The 15,603-nt window shown below is 34.5% G+C and overlaps 1 protein-coding gene across 3 annotated transcripts in view; it reads left to right on the forward strand.

Moving 5' to 3' along the window:
• Positions 1-15,603, forward strand: part of VMP1 (vacuole membrane protein 1) — a 135,954-nt gene that overhangs the window by 64,878 nt on the left and 55,473 nt on the right. The window lies entirely within an intron of this gene.

The following is a 15,603-nucleotide window of genomic DNA, read 5'->3' on the forward strand; positions in this document are numbered from 1 at the left end:
TTTTTAAAAAATCAGAGTCAAAAATAGTGTCGGGAAGCAAACCCAGACCTCCTCATTAGTCCTATGCTTAATTTCAGTATGCCAAGACAAGGACAGGATGGTTTGTTTGTCCTAGATTGTCTCATAGGATAATATAACAAAGCTGATTTTAAGAAGAGTACAAATGCTTCAGTTGATGTTTGAAGTTGCAAGTATATATGATCAAACTTTTTGAACTTAATTTAGGTTTGTTGCTTGGGTCTTTTGTCTTATCTAATAGAATTTAAGATTCTTAAGGTTAAAGGCTTTTCTTTTTGTCTTTGTATCCCTAGCACTTAAATATCATCTTGTATATAGTAAGTGCTTGGTTAATTTTTGGTACATTGACTGGGTTTGAGTTTATTTTTGAGCCACCTGGGGAAAATAGTCTTTTCTAAGCAAATTAATTACAGACTAAATATTATTCTGGGAAAGTCTGTTCTCACCTTTTCAAAGGAGCCTTTAAAAAAAATTGTTGAAGCATCTTGCTAAACCTAAACAGCTCACCACTTCACCATCTAGTTACTCATAAACATTCACTATTTTAAAATATTCATTAATGAATTTGACTAAGAGATCTGTTTAACAACATTTGTAACAGTTGCTAAATGTACTTGAAAATTCGATCTGATTTATTTCCTTTAAAAATGCATTCACATGTGAAAATATTCATGAAATGCTTTCAAACCTTAAAAATGAGAGGCAGTGAGGATAGAGAGCTAGACTTGGGAGTCAGGGAGAGATGGGTTCAAATCTGTCTCAGATACTTACTGCTGTGTGACTGTAAGCAAGTCACTTAACTCATTTGGCCTCAGGCTGTTTATCTACAAAGTAAGAGAGTTGGATTCAATGTCATGAAAAAATTTTCCCTAGGTTTATGAGACAGAGAAAGAGAGAGAGAAAGAGAGAGAAAGTGTCCATGCACATATTCCTATGTACATATGTACTTTCTGTAACTTTGCTGGTTTCAGTTGTCTTTTCCTTGAATATATCAAATAAGTGAAGGTTTGCCAAGACTTATGATTTGTTCAAATCTCTGTCCCAGAACAATTCTGTACTAATTGGAAATAGACTAAGACAAAAACTGGGAGAAAATATAAGTTTTTAAATTAGGCCAACCAGATCATGATGACCGAGGCTTTTAGAACAGAACACAGACTTTTTGTTTCTGCCTCTATCTCAGTGTTCTGAATGTTGTACTAACAATGAATGTTTTACTATTTGTGTAAAACATTCTGGAACATGTTGTCCCTTCCTCTATCTCGGTATTCATGAATGTGATGGCAGTGTTAATAAGCAAAGAAATGATTACAGAAAAAGGTAGCAAGAGAATTGAGAAAAAGCTAGATGTAATCTAAATATATTAACCATTCCTTGAAAAATTCAGGATTTGGTTCAACAGCTATTATATGTGTATCTCATGTGCAACTTTGTGCCAGGTAATCAGGGATATATTCTTTTTTTAAATTTAGATAAAAGATTGTTTTATGTTTTTATGCAGCTTCCATTCTAGCATAGAGGATATGATACAGAAAAGTAACTTTAACAAAATGTAATCAGAATTCCATGTAACTGTTTATAACATAAATGACATCCTTTTCAAACAGAATTCAAAAGGGTACTGGTTGGAATTAAATCAGGGGTACTTACATTTTCTAATAGAAGAAAATAATTTGCTTTCAAAATGTTCTTACTGAAGCAGGGGGGGGGGGGGGGGGGGGGGGGGGGGGGGAATTTAGGAACAAACTATTGTGAATAGGGAAGAGGTCTGATATTAGTTCTTGCACAAGCAGTTAAGTTCCCTGATACTGTTCAGCAGTGTATATACTTTTTTTGCTCTGTTAAAATCAGGTTTGTTTTTTTTTATTTGCCCGTCAGTTTTTTATGAAATCATAATGATACCAGTCATCTTCACTGAACATTATAACTGATAAAGCATATCTACCTGCATTTGTCTTACCTGGTCTTCTCAACAATCCTAGGAGAAAGGCATCATGGATAAAAAGCTAGCCTTAAAGTCAGGAAAACCTGGATTCAGGTCACACCTCACTTATGTACTGACTCTATATGTCTGAGCAAGTCACTTAACTTTTCTGTTAAGTGCAGACCTCATCACTTTTCACCTTGACTGTTGCAGTAGCCTGCTGTGGGTTATCCTGCATCAGATTTCTCTCCCCACACCGATCCATTCTCCATTCAGTTGTCAGAATGATCTTCCTAAATCACAATCTGATCATAGTGCTGCATCCCTTTCTCCCAAGTACACTTGAGTGGTATCCTGTCAAATATAAAATCCTGTGGTATAATGTTCTTGTTTGGTTTTCTGGAGGCTTGGGCCAGCTTTCCTTTCAGCAGATTAATCACCATAAGGATAAGGAGGTGTTAAAGTCCAAAAATCTTTATTGTCTCCTTCGCCTGGTGCTCAGCTAGCTTTCTTGTGGCCTTCAGAGAAGCCTTGGTTTCAGTGGCTTCAGAAAATGCAGGAGGATAAGCCACCATGATGGTGTGAGAGTCTGAGTCCAAGGGTTTATGCTTCAGCATCCAGCCACCACAAAGGTGGAGGATGGAATGAATCTGTCTCTGCCTTCTAGCTTATATGCTCTACACTGAGTAGATAAAGCAATCATATCACTAGGAAACCATTATTTGTTGTAAGATTAAACAATCATACTGAACTTAGAGAACTATTAAGCACCATGTTAAACTAGATAACCATTGTCTTTATCGATTCCACTGACTTAACACCTTGTAAGAATCCTTGTTTCAGAGTTCTGGCCCATAACACTGTGGCATTCAATGTCCTTTTTAATTTACTCCCATCCATATGCACACATACCTACCACTTTAATCTTCCTATACCTACTGGAGGCACTCTGTCCTGTGCCTGCAGCACCCTCTTCAAAATCCTCCTTTCCCCGTTCCCCCCACCCCCCTCAGGGCATTTCATAATCCAGTGACACTAACTTCCTTCCTGTTTTTCAAACAAGATATCCCATTTTCCAAATTCTAGGCATTTTCCCTACCCATCCCCACCCCATGTCTAGAATACTTTCTCTCCTTATCTCCACCTCCTGACTTTCTCTAAGTATCAACTGAAATTCCACCAGCTCCAGGAGGCCTTTCTAGATCTCCCTTAATTAATTCTAGTGCCTACTCTGTTTATTACTTCCAATATATCCTGTGTATAGCTTATTATGCATAGTTGTTTATATGTTGTCTCACCCATTAAAATGCAAGTAGCTTAAGAGTAGGAATTGTTATAATCCCAAAATCCCAATGTTTAGCCTAGTGTCTGACATAGAAGCGCTTCATAAATATTTATTGATTGACAAAAGGTCTCAGCATGTAAGTCTTTTTTTTTTTTTTTAAATAAATTTGAATAAGTTCCTTCTGTCTCTTAGAAGAAATGAGAATCTTATCAGACCTTTCATTCCTAAATATTTTTCCAGGATATCTTTTTTTTTTCCCTTTAAAAATTTAGCTATACAAAATAATGTTTTGGTCATGTATACTTATTGTGTATCTAAGTTATATTTTAATATATTTAACATCTACTGGTCATCCTGCCATCTAGGGTAGGGGGTGGGGGGGTAAGAGGTGAAAAATTGGAACAAGAGGTTTGGCAATTGTTAATCCTGTAAAGTTACCCATGTATATATCCTGTAAATAAAAGGCTATTAAATAAATAAATAAATAAATAAAAGAAAAAAAAATTTAGCTATATAACTTTTTGTTGCAAGAACTTTTACATTTTATATATTCAAATTGCCATTTTTATCTTATAGGATTCTCTCCTATTTTTTTGATCAAAATGCTTTCAGTATACAAAGCTCTGAAAGGTAATTTCTTTGTTTCTAATAAGTGGATCTTTCTTGTCAAATTCAATTATCTGTTTCACTTTTCTGTAGTATCATTGACCACCCTTTTTTACTGTGTATTTTCTTTCTTTTGGCTTCCAAGATAACACATTATTCTTTCCCAACTGTCTGATTATTCTTTTACTATTTTCTTTAGCTTCTTAATCTCTTCTCAATTCTTAAATTGGTTGTTTCTTCAGGTTTTTCCCTTTTCTATTTTTCTTTTCTAATCTCTCCCTTAGAAACTTTGGTTTCTCTAATAGCATCAATGAACAACTCTGTCCAGATTACTACCAAATAGCTGTCTTTGGCTTTCACCTCATTCTAGAATTCTATATCTACATCTCTACTTAGATGCCCTTCTGGGGCCTCAAACTCAACATGTCTGCAAGACATATCAAACTTAATATATTCCCCCTTCCTCCTATTTTGTCATAGTACTATCATTTTTATCTAGTCTCTGATGTCTGAAACTTTTATCTTCCATTTCACTCAGCTCTTAAATCCAATCAGTAACCAAGTCCTACCATTCCTACCTCTATGACACCTTTCACCTCAGTTCCCTCTTTTCCATTTTCATTACTCTTACCCTAATAGAGGCCCTCATTTTTGCTAGGAATATCATAGCAGCTTTCTTGCTAACAGGCTTCCAACCTCTCTCTTCCCTCTCCGTGCTTTAAACCTTGAAACAGGGATTTATCGTTGAGAGGTAACATGGTATTGTAGAAAGGAAGTTAGATTTGAAGTCAAGAAACTAAGATTCAGATATCATTTCTGATACTTCCTGCTTCATAGCTGTGTGACCATGGCAAATCACTTCTCTTGTGATTTGAGTTTCCTCATCAATAAAGGGGGATAATAATACTTATACTTTCTGCCTCAAAGGAAACAATTTTATAATGTTAGATACAATTATCCATGTGTTTTGTATTTTAATAATTTGTGTCAATTCTCTCTTCTTGCTTTTAACTGCAAGGATTATATTTTATCTCAACTACATTTTACCACAGGACTCTCTAAAAGAGTGTCCCGATGTTACTTCCAATGAGGCAGTATAAAATGATATCATCTGATCCTCTCCAGTTAGAGAGCAGTAAAATAACTCGGTTTAAAAAAGTTTTGTTTACCATTTTTGCAAATCATATGCAGTGGGGAGAGTAGCTTGTATATTGGTTGTCAGAATCAAGATTCAAAAAGTTGTAATGATGAACAAACTAGATGAGCTTTACTTGAAAGGTTCTGTGATTCCCTCCATGTTGGTCCTTCCTCCAGTAACATAGTTGGAAATAGCCCCTCTTCTCCTACACCATCTTCATTTTATATGATCATTTTCTATATGCACCTATAAAATCCTCAACAAGGGATCCATTCAAGGTACTACTAGGGGACTCTCTCTAGTTGTTGTTGTTTTTTGCATTATATATATATATATATACATTCGGATCAAAGGAGGTTTCCATCTGATACTCTTCCCTCTTGAGCTGGCCACCTCTTTGTCTGGGCATAAAGCTTCTGATGATGTCCTTTTTATCTTTTCATGTATTCTATACTCTCTTCTTGATAATACAGAGTATAGAGTTTGGCCTGTTATTTCATTGTTATAGGGAACTCCTAGATGAGAGGATCAATAGTACCTTCTAGAACATGGAGAAGGGAAATGACTTGGCAGTATCTCTGTTCAATGCAGAAGTTGAACTCAGGTATTCCTAATACAAAGGCCAACTTTCTGTTATATTACATCACCTCTTTTTTGTAATGTCACAGTCGTTAGCACTAATATGGCTCCATGTATATTTTCTCATTTCTTCTGCACAACTTATCCTGCGTGATAAATGCTATTATCCCCATTGTGCACAGAAGGAAATGGAATGAAAAAGGAAGGCTCTCACAGTCTAACAGGGAAATGCCATGTAAACAACTATGCAGAATTGAGATATATATACACAAAACACATATAAATTGGGGATAGTCTCATAGACAGGACACTGAGATTAAGGAGACCTGAGGAAGGTTTTTTGCGGAAAGTAGACTTTAACTAAGACTTGGAGGAAGCCACAGAACCCAGGAGGAAATGATGAATTATTGAATTGAGCATGCAGTTTAAGAAGATCACTTTGACAGCTGAGGGGGAGAAAGAGATTGGAGGCAGGCCGACTCACCAGTAGGCTATTGTAGTGGTCCAGTTGTAAGATGGTGAAGGCCTGCATCAGGGGAGAGATGTTATGAAGGTGAAATCAATACACCTTAGCAACAGATTAAACACGGTAATTGAGAGGGCAAGGAATCCAGGATGCTACCAAGGTTACAAGCCTGGGTGACTAGGAGGATGGTGGCATCCTCATCAGCAGTAAAGAAATTAGAAAGAGAGAAGGGTTTTTGGAGGGAAGATTCAGTTTCAGTTTGAGTAAAAAAATATGATAAAGTTTCCCAAATGTAATTCATCTCATTTTCCTTTTCCTACTTAATTCTGGTCTAATTTGTTGTCCATTCTCAGTATTTATAAAAGATAGACACCAGCTTTAGGAATTATCTATCCAGCTGCATATCATAATTGTAGAAAATGGAAGGCATTTATGCATTTGGTTTTTCAAGGGTAGATTATAAGTCTGAACATTTTTTTTTAATGAAGCTTTTCTTTATTGCCCTAACTATTCCTGCTTGTCTGAAATTTACCTACTTGTCTACGTACATTCTACCTTTGCTGAGTCAAAGGCCTTTATGTAAGATGTTCTGGCTTAGTTGAATCTTTGCCAAGGCTTTCTAGAAATCTCTTTTCCCCTTCATTGGTTCTGAATGTTTTATGAGACAGTTGTTATTGTTCAGTCTTTTTAATCTTGTCTGATTCTTTGTGACACTATTTGGAGGTTTTTTTGGCAAAGATGCTGGAGTGGTTTGCCATCTCCTTCTCCAGCTAATTTTCCTGATGAGGGAACTAAGGCAAACAGAGTTAAGTGACTAGCCCAGGGTCACACAACTAGTAAGTATCGGAAGCCAGATTTGAACTAACAAAGACCAGTCTTTCTGACTCAGATTGGCATTCTATTGATATTGCACCACCTAGCTGCTGAAAATAAATATAAACACCTCAATTTCTGGCTTTTGTTTGTTTTTTCATCAGTTATACAAAATTATACAAAGACAGGATGGAAGAACTCTGGCTTGAAATACATATGAATATGTACATATGAAATAGATATTTCATTCAATCCTAAGTATAATATTTTAAAAGAAACATTTTTTCTTCTGGTTATACATGGTTATACTTTTTTTTTTTTCCTGAGGCAGTTGGGGCTTGCCAGGGTCACACAGCTAGGAAATATTAAGTGTCTGATTGGAACTCAGGTCCTCCTGACTTCAGGACCTGTGCTGTATCCACTGTGCCATCTAGCTGCCCCTCCTTTTTTTTTTAAATCTAAAAAATGCATTTAAAATATATATTTTTTTATTTTCAATATATGCACAGTTTTCAACATTCATCCTTGCAAAGCCTTGTATTCCAAAGTTTTCTTTTTTCTCCCTTCCCTCCACTCCCTCCTCTAGACAGCAGGTAATCCAATATATGTTTAAACATTTTTTTAAAAAACACATTTTCTTATGAATCATATTGGATAAGAAAAATCAGAACAAAAGGGAAAAATCATGAGAGAAAAGAAAAAGGAAAAAAGTGAACATAGTATGTATTGATTTACATCAGTCTTTGTAGTTCTCTCTTCAAAAGCAAATGGCATTTTCCATCCAAAATTTTTTGGGATTGCATTAGATCACAGAACCACCAAGAAGAGCCATGTCTTTTATAGTTGATCATTGCGCAATCTTGCTCTTATTGTGTACAGGAATACAGTGTATTCCTGGTTCTGTTTGTTTTGTTTAGCATCCATTCATATAAATCCTTCCAGGCCTTTCTAAAATCAGCTTGCTCATCATTTTTTTCATTCCCATTACTTTCATATATCATAACTTATTCAACTATTCACTTTCCAGTTCCTTGCCACTACAAAAAGAACTGCTAAAACATTTTTGCATACATGAGTCCTTTTTCTTCTTTTATGATTTCCTTGAGATACAGACCCAATAATGGCACTGCTGGGTCAGAGGGTATGTAGAATTTTATAGCCCTTTGGGCATAGTTCCAAATTGCTTTCCAGAATGGTTGGATCGGTTCATTACTCCACCAACATTACTCCACCAACATTACTCCCACTTTTCCTATACCCCTTCCAACATTTATCATTATCTTTTCCTGTCATCTCAGCTAATCTGAGAGGTATGAGATGGTATATCATTTCTCTAATCAATAGTAATTTAGAATATTTTTTCATTTGATTATAGATGACTTTAATTTCTTCATCTGAAAATTGTTCATATCCTTTGGCCATTTCAGAGGATGAATTTTAATTTTCTTAGTTTATTGTTGTATGTAGTTTTTTCATTACTTGATTTTTGCTAAACTAGAGCATATTCAGAGAACTATCAGAATAGTGAAACATTGAGAAATCAAGGATTTATATTTTTTAAAATTTTAAATAAATCTTATTATTCTTTTGTTTTTATATTACCAACATTTCACATTTCTCTTCTCCAGTTCATATAACCATCCTTTATATCAAAGAATAGAAAAGAAGGAAGAAAATAGTTCAGCAAAACTAACTGACATTGAAAGAGAATGATATTATATACAGTATTCTATATCCATCTCCATTCAGTTCTGTAAAGAAATAAGGTGAGGTAGTCTTGTATGTCTGTGGTTATTGTGTTGTTACACATTCAACTTCTATCATTTTGTTGTTGTTATTCTTCCCACTTAGATTGTTTTAATAATTCTGTATAGTTTTCCTGGTACTATGGTTTTGTATCAGTTCATATAAGCCTTCCCGTGCTTTTTCTTCCATTACACGCATGTGACAGCTTATTTAGCCATTACACAATTTAATCAACATCTATTTTGTTTCCAATTCTTTGCTACCACAAAAAGTGTCCCTACATATATTAGATATATTCAAAATCTTTCTTTTTCCCATTGTTATCCTTGCACTGGAATTCTTACTATGATTCAAAAAATGCTTTGCAAATTATTTGTAACAATCCCCAGCTTCATATTAGAGTGATTTATCTTTCCACAATTCCTCCTTCATTAATTGTTCTATCTTTTGTCATCTTTTTCAGTTTGCTAAGTATGAGATGAAACCTCTAAATAAGATTTTCATCTCTTTTATTATTAGTATCTTAGTACATTCCTTTATATTGTTGTTACTAGTTTTCAGTTCATCTTTTGAAAATTGTCTGCTCATATATTTTGACCATTTCCCTACTGGAGACTGACTTTTAATCTAGAGTATTTCTTTTTAATGGCTTCTTTTACTTGTTCTTGATTATCAGAAACCTACAAGAGATAATTTGATGCAAATATTTTTCCCCTGGATATATTTAACCTAGAAACAACTTTGTTAAGAGCCATGATTACCATCTTCAGATGTCTGAAGGTATGTCCTGAATGAATGAAATAAAAAGTATTTACTAAGCACTATGAAATGTGCTAAGTCACACAGATACAACTAGAAAATCAGAATGATTCTATTTCTCCCAAGGTTCACATCCTTATTGGAAGAGAAAACACAGGGGAGTTCACCTGTGATTTAGTACAGATTCAGGATGGATAAGAAGGTTGCTGCCTCATCTCTATCTGCTAAGGTGTTTTTAGTAATGTAGATGTCATTGCCTAGAAAGTCTTAGAATTCATTCTCAGCTCCTGTAGCAGTGTCTGGGTGTATAAAGGCCTTAGTGGCAAAGTCTGATGGTAATATTCAGTGGTAAGGCAATGGTCTTTATTTTCCTGAGAGGCTTGTAGTTAGTAATTCTTTACTCATCCAAGCAGTGTCTGCTCCATAGCTGAAAGAGGGAAAGGAAACTGCAACTATTGTTATAAGAAAATGGGGCTGAGTCATAGTCGAGTAGAGACTCTGGTTTTTCTCATGAGAATTGGGTTGGGAAGGTACTTAATATTCAGTCATGGGGGAAAATGTGGAAGGGGGAAAGGGAGAAAGCACCAGGCAACTTTGTAGGAAGGTTGAGGGAAAGGACTGCACTTGTTCTACTTGTGAATAGGCTAAGAAAAGGGGGAAAAGAAGGTTCCTATTTGGATCAGATATCTTGTGTTCCCTTCACCCCTACTTCTTGTAATCCCTAGTATCCTTTAAGATTCAAACAGTCTTCCCCATGAAGCCTTTACTAATCTTCCACCACCAGTAGTATACCTACCAATCACTACACCAGGGCATATTGCCCTTTCTATCAAAAGTATCTTGTTATGTATTTTCTGCATAAACTTATTTACTTACAGTTTGTCACTCACTCTTCTCCATCCCCCACCCCCCACAGCTGCAAAATGTAAATTTCTTGAGGAATTGAATTATTTTTGTCATTTTATCCAATTAGCACAGTCCTTAACCTATCTATAGTAGGTGTTCAGCAATGCTTGTTAACTTATTGATTATAGAAGAATAGTTAAATTTGCTCCATATAGAATCCAAAAAGCAAAATGGCTCCAGGGGCTTAAATTTTCTGTTTCTAAGGCCCAGAAGTTCATTTTGAGGAAATTTTTTTTTTATAATTAAAACTGTTTATTAAGTTAAATTAAAAATAATAATTAAAATGATCAACAGATAGTCAACAAATATTTATTAAGTATCTACTATATGCCAAGCAAAGAAAGACAAAAAACAACCTCTGTTCCCAAGGACTCATATTCTAATGGCAGATTGAAGCAGTTATGCATAAATAAGACATACACACACACACACACACACACACACACACACACACACACACACACACATATAAAAAGAGAGAGAAAATTGGAAACAATCTCATAATGAAGGCACTAAGATTAAAAAGGACTGAGAAATATTTCTTGAGACTTGAAGGAAATTAGTAAAACTAGGCAGAGATGAGGAATGAGAATGTTGTAAGCATGAGGAGTAGCCACTGAAAATACACAATTGGGAAATAGAATTCTTGTGTGAAGAGTAGCAGTAAGGCCAGTGTCACTGATTATTGAACATTTGGAATAGAGTGAGTTATAAAAAGATTTAAAAAGGTAGAAAGGGGCCACGTTTTGAAGGACTTTAAAAGCCAAATTGAAGATTTTATATTTTGTAACTTGGAGATAATAGAGAATCACTAGTTTATTGCCAAGAGGGGAATGTTTGTTGAATCAGAGCAGACTTGTGCTTTAATAAAATAAATTGGCAGTTTAGTCAAATAGAGGATGTATTGGAAGGAGGGGAGTTTGTGATAGACTGGAGTGGGGAGAGTTGAGCCACAGAGACAAACTGGTAGACTATTACAGTAGTCCAGATGGTAATAGCATTCTAGGAAAAAAAGAATATATTTGTGTGAGAGATGTTATGAAGGTGGAAAACCTCATCGGAAATGTGAGATCAAAGGTGATATTAGGGCTGACCAAACAAATCTGAGGTTCATTTGCATAGAGATAATTGATTCCATGGGAACTAATGAGATTAACAAATGAAATGTATAGAGTAAAGAGGAGCCAAAACACAGCTTTTAGAGTGACTATTGATAAGAGGATAGAATCTGGGTGAAGGGTCAGCCAAGGAAATTGATAAAAATGGTTAGACAGATAAATGGAGAACCTGGAAATATCAGTCTGTCACAATAACCTAGGGAAAAGAAGGTTATTGAAAATCTCAAAAGCAACAGAGGTCAAAAAGAATGAGGATTTAGAAAAAGGATATTCATTAGATTTTTATTTAAGAGATCATTGGTAACTTTGGAGAAAGTTCTCCTTCCCTTGTAAATATTTAAGGAGAGATTAAATAATTATTTGTAAGGATAATTTTAAAGAAGATTCTTTTTGCGTGGACTTAATACCTAAAATCTTTTCTAACTTTGAGACCATATAAGAAATTAAGTTTACTGTTTGCTTGTCTCTTAAAAGTATTTCCTTTTATTTCCCCAGAAGCCCTGTCAAACTTTGAGACCTTGTTCACCTTATTCATAACATTTTTTTATTTTTTAGACTGAACATATTCTCTCCCAACATTCATCTTTCCCACTTAAGAGAATTTTGATCTCTTCAGCTGGTTTTTACATAATGCAACTTTCATTACTTTAATCATTCTGGTTGCCCTTCTTTGACTCTTCTCTAATTCCACTATATCTTTCCTGATTTGCAGATACCAGAATTATCTATCATACTTCATGTGAAATAAATGTTACAAGAGTACTATTGTCTTCTATTTTTAATTTAAAACAAAAGTAGTTTTTTGTTTAACTTTTAGGAAAGGTTAATGTGGAAAAGTTAAAGGTATTAATGATCAAAAATGTGAGTTTCTTTTAACTCTGTAATCCTATTTTCCCATATTAGAGATAATTGAGATTTGGTTTTGTGTACTTAATAGAAATATCTTTTACAAGCCTAGTGTATTTAGTTGTTTTTTTAAAAAAGCTTTTCTGAACACCTGATTTACATGTTTTACCCTAAAATGTGAGTATCATTCATATCCACATCATTTCTGTCAACAATCACCCATAGCTCATACAAACATGCCTCACTAAAACAGCAGGGTGCCTTACAGGAAAGCTAGGAAGCAAGTTAAGCTACCATCACTATCATCATCTCCCTTCAGAATCTGATGGAGAATCAATTGGAGAATGGCTAAATAAATTATGGTATGTGAAAGTGATGGAATATTATTGTTCTATAAGAAATAATGAACAAGCTGATTTTAGAAAAGTCTGGAAGAATTTACACGAATTGATGCTGAGGGAAGCAAGCCAAAACCAGGAATACATTGTCTACAGTAATAGCAAAGACTTGGTGGTTCTTGGCAGTTCAGTGATCTAAAGCAATCCCAATATACTTTTTTTTTTTTTAATAGCCTTTTATTTACAGGTTATATGCATAGGTAACTTTACAGCATTAACAATTGCCAAACCTCTTGTTCTAATTTTTCACCTCTTACCTCCCCACCCCCTCCCCCAGATGGCAGGATGACCAGTAGATGTTAAATATATTAGAATATAAATTAGATACACAATAAGTATACATGACCAAACCATTATTTTGCTGTACAAAAAGAATCAGACTCTGAAATATTGTACAATTAGCTTGTGAAGGAAATCCAAAAATGCAGGTGGGCATAAATATAGGGATTGGGAATTCAATGTAATGGTTTTTAGTCATCTCCCAGAGTTCTTTTTCTGGGCATAGCTAGTTCAGTTCATTACTGCTCCATTAGAAATGATTTGGTTGATCTCGTTGCTGAGGATGGCCTGATCCATCAGAACTGGTCATCATCTAGTATTGTTGTTGAAGTATATAATGATCTCCTGGTCCTGCTCATTTCACTCAGCATCAGTTCGTGTAAGTCTCTCCAGGCCTTTCTGAAATCATCCTGTTGGTCATTTCTTACAGAACAATAATATTCCATAATATTCATATACCACAATTTATTCAGCCATTCTCCAACTGATGGGCATCCATTCAGTTTCCAGTTTCTAGCCACTACAAAGAGGGCTGCCACAAACATTCGTGCACATACAGGTCCCTTTCCCTTCTTTATAATCTCTTTGGGGTATAAGCCCAGTAGTAACATTGCTGGATCAAAGGGTATGCACAGTTTGATAACTTTTTGAGCATAGTTCCAAACTACTCTCCAGAATGGTTGGATTCGTTCACAACTCCACCAACAATGCATCAATGTCTCAGTTTTCCCGCATCCCCTCCAACAATCATCATTATTTTTTCCTGTCATCTTAGCCAATCTGACAGGTGTGTAGTGGTATCTTAGAGTTGTCTTAATCCCAATATACTTTGGATGGAAAACACCATCTGTGTCCAGAGAGAGAAATATAGAGACTGAATGTAAATCAATAAATGGATTTTTTTTCTTTTTCTTTCATGGTTTATCTCTTTTGTTCATTTTTTTCTATCCCAATATGATTCATAAGGAAATGTGTTTTTAAAAAAGTAAATGTACATATATAACTAGAAAAAAATTTTTTTTAATTAAAAAAAAAAGGAGAAAAAGAACTTGATGAAGATAGCACAGGACTCTAAATCTAAGAATAGCATTGCTTCAGCTTAGTCCTACAACCTTCAGTTGAGAAGCATCCATTGTGAATGTGCAGTCTGGCAACCACTCTTGCAGGTGCTTCATTTGCAGCTGCTGAATTCCCAGAAGTTCTTGCCTCTCTAATTAGTCCTTGGGATGGGTAAAGATTCAGCATCAGAAACTTACATTATTTTATCAGCAGAAATGACATAAAAGAAGAGATGTTTGCTTTGTTGCTAAGGACCTTAAGGATTATGATATGATTTTTTTATCCAGTTTACTTCTGACATCTTCCATATGTGTTATCCTCTCCCATTAGAATTTGAGTTCCTGGAGATTTGGGATTTTCTTCCTTTTCTAATGATACCCCCAGCACTTAATACAGTGTTTTGAATATAAGTAGTTAATAATTTTTTTTATTCATTCATATTCTTAGAATATCCTATCTACTTGTATAAAATATAAAATAGTGACTTAGCTTTCTGTAGGTGTATAAGACACCATATAGACAACTTGTCAGTATTATAAGATATTATAGCTACAATACTACTTTTTAAATTTAACTGCTGGAGAAGATTCCCATACTTTCATTTAGACCTTTCCCTCCCCCCCACAAAAAAAAAAAAGCCTGTACTTTGCTCTAGGTATATTTAGTTTCATAGTATAGTATATATATGCTATACATCAGAGAACTTTACAGATGATTTGGCATAATTCTTCAATATTGCTTTTGTACATATTCTGCTACTTATTATTTAATAGGTAATAATGGTCTACCAGTCATTGGTTATATCTAAGTAAGTATAATATGTGAGTAATTTTAGAATGTATATGTTGGGTTCTTGAAGGTAAGGACCTCTTCAGTAGCAGTGAGCAACAGTCAGGGGAAAAAATTGCCATCATTTCTTTACCATGTGGTAAAGGACATCTCTGATTTTGTTTGGGAAAGTAATAATGGCTTTTAAACTAAGCATAAACGTAAATTCCAGTTTTGAATTCTGGTTGAATTTGTTTCTGCAGTTTTTTGAGAAATTTATTAAAACATTATTTGTGGTCTGATTCTTATAGAAAACCTGATTTGGTAGAGCTCTTTTATTTTTTAAAATATAGTTTGGCTTTCTCTACTGTGTTTGAATTATCTCTTTGTTAGGAATAAATATCATTGTAGCTACCAGTGATTTTGAGCAAATCTAACATAATTTTTAAAGTGAGGTCCAGATCTGTTTTGATATTTCATGCTTGCCACTAGGTAAATATTTTAATTATTCTTTAGATGATTATTGAATCGTATATTACATGAGTAATAATAATAATAACAAAATAGTATCATAGATTTAGAACTTGAAGAAACCTTAGATCAACTAGTCCAAACTTCTTGTTGTACAGATAAGGAAATCACAAGTGAAGGTGACCCATTATAAATGAAAGATATAAATTTAGCTCTCCTGACTCCAAATCTAGTGATCTTAGAGATTTTTTTTTTTTTTTTTTTTTTTTTTCCTGAGGCAATTGGGGTTAAGTGTCTTGCCCAGGGTCACACAGCCAGGAAGTGTTAAGTTTCTGAGGCCAATCTTAGCAATTTAATATTATAAATATTACATTAGGAATATCTTAATTTTGAAACTTATTCTTTTAGAAAATTATAATTATGA

Source organism: Sarcophilus harrisii, chromosome 4, assembly GCF_902635505.1.
Source record: "Sarcophilus harrisii chromosome 4, mSarHar1.11, whole genome shotgun sequence".
Taxonomy (NCBI): domain Eukaryota; kingdom Metazoa; phylum Chordata; class Mammalia; order Dasyuromorphia; family Dasyuridae; genus Sarcophilus; species Sarcophilus harrisii.